Here is a 2,502-nt window from a genome sequence, read left to right as displayed (position 1 = left end):
CGGAAACCACTACCTACCCAGAGGGGAAGGAATTTACATGGAAAACATATGGACTGGCCCGCAGGGCAGAACGCATATGAGTCCCTGGGATGGCTCCACCTGAGTAGGGGGAGACTCATCTGACAGGAGAAAGCAGAAGCTCTGCTAAGGGAAAGACACGGGCTCACCGTAGGGAGTAACCGTGGACAATACACATATGGAATCACTCACGTAGAGGGATTGCAACATATGGAACCCAACCAACAGACAACATCGAAGATGGATGTTGGTCTGGCATCAGACACTCCGCAATGCCCGAGCCGAAGGTGGAGGTGGAGGAACTCGACAGGGTTCACCGAACGGGGAACACGACTGGAGTCAACAGATGCACATATCCTGCCCAGGGGGCGGGAGTGGCATTGCAAGCCGACACAAGCACAGGTTCAACGCGTCTACCGGCTGGTGGAAGCGAGTACACGGGAAGAACCAGCTTACACGTAAGCTAAAAACCCTAGCAAAAAACCCTAGCAAACGTGTTGGGTGTCGCCCAGCCCACAGCTCTACAATCTGTCAGCGAGGCGCCATGAGCCAGCGCCCAGGAAGAGGCCACTCCTCAGGTGGAGTGGGCTCTCAACCCGAACGGGCAAGGCACGCCCTGGGGACATAAGCCAGGGCGATGGCATCCACTAACCAGTGGGCCATCCTCTGCTTGGAGACAGCCTTTCCCTTCTGCTGGTCTCCGTAACAGACAAAGAGCTGATCTGAGGTCCTAAGCTTCAAGTTCTATCCACGTAAACACGCAGGGCGCGAACTGGACAGAGCGAAGCTAGGGCTGGGTCTGCCTCCTCCGAAGGCAGCGCTTGCAGGTTCACTACCTGATCTCTGAAGGGAGTGGTAGGAACCTTGGGCACATATCCAGGCCGGGGTCTCAGGAAGACGTGAGAATCCCCAGGCCCAAATTCCAGGCACGATTCGTCGACCGAAAATGCGTGCAGGTCCCTTACCCTCTTAACATGAGGCCAATGCAACCAGGAGGACGGTCTAAGAGACAGTACTTTTAACTCGACTAATTGCAAAGGCTCAAGGGATGACGCCGAAGTTAGCTAAGAACTAAGGTGAGATCCCTAGAGGGTAAGGAGGGTGGGCAAGGAGGAATCAGTCCCCTCGCCCCCCTCAGGAACCTGATGATCAGACCGTGTTTCCCCAGGGCTTGCCATCAACTGCATGGAGATGTGCAGCGAAGCGGCAACATACACCTTGAGGGTGGAGGGAGACAGCCTTCGCTCCAAGCCCTCTTGCAGGAAGGAAAGCACAGATCTGACCGAGCATGATCGGGGGTCCTCTCGTCTTGCGAGAGGAGCACTATTCAACGAATAGGTTCCACTTCAACGCATAGAGGCTCCTCGTGAAGGAGCTCTAGCGGAAGTGATGGTGTCTACGACCGCCTGCGGGAGATCACCCAGAACCTCCGCATCCCGTCCAGGGACCACACGTGGAGGTTCCACAGGTCGGGACGCGGGTGCCATAGGAAGCCCCATCTCTGAGTCAGGAGGTCCTTCCTCAGAGGAATCGGCCAAGGAGGGGCTGTCGTGAGGAGCATTAGGTCCGAAACCCGGGTCCGAGTGACCAATATGGAGCCACTAACAAGACCTGCTCCTCATCCTCCCTGACCTAGCACAGGAGCTGTGCGAGAAGGCTCACTGGGGGAAAAACGCATATTGCGTAGGCCCCGGGGCCAGCTGAGTGCCAGGGTATCCGTGCCGAGCGACTCGCCGGTCAGGGAAAACCACTGGCCGAGGGCAGTTCCTGGGGAGGCAACAGGACTACCTGGGCCTCGCCGAAGTAGTGCCAGATCAGCTGGACCGCCTGGGGATGGAGCCGCCACTTGCCCGCAAGTGGAGGCTGCCGTAAGAGCTCGTAGGCTGCACGGTTAAGCACACCTGGGACATGAGTGGCCTGAAGCGACCTCAGATGCTTCTGACTCCATAGCAAGAGATGGCAGGCGAGTTGCGATATGCGACGGGAGCGTAGACCAGCCTGATGGTTGATGTACGCAACGGCCGCCGTGCTTGTCCGAGCGGACCAGTACGTGCTTGTCTGACAGCAGCTCCTTGAAGCGGCCCAGTGCAAGACATACTGCTAGCAACTCGAGGCAATTGATATGCCAATGCAGTCGAGGCCCCGTCCAAGTCCCGAACCGCATGCCCGTTGTACATGGCCCCCCATCCAGTGGTAGAGGCATCTGTGTGGACCACAGCGTCCAAGGGGTACTCCCGCCTGCAGGAACAAAGGGTCCGACCACCGGATGAGGGTAGGGCGGCATCTCCGTGTCACGAGGACACTGAGCGTGCTGCGCTGCCACGGCCATCTCGGGACCCAGTCGCGGAGCCGGTGTTGAAGCGGCCTCATATGGAGCAACCTGAGCGGCGAAACGCGGCTGCAGATGCCACATGCCCCAGGAGCCTCTGAAGTCTTTCAGTGGGGCCGCCATCCTGCGCTTGAGCAAACTCAGGCAGTTCAACA

The sequence above is a fragment of the Chanodichthys erythropterus genome, chromosome 7, assembly GCF_024489055.1.
Source record: "Chanodichthys erythropterus isolate Z2021 chromosome 7, ASM2448905v1, whole genome shotgun sequence".
NCBI lineage: Eukaryota > Metazoa > Chordata > Actinopteri > Cypriniformes > Xenocyprididae > Chanodichthys > Chanodichthys erythropterus.
This window is presented reverse-complemented; position numbering follows the sequence as displayed.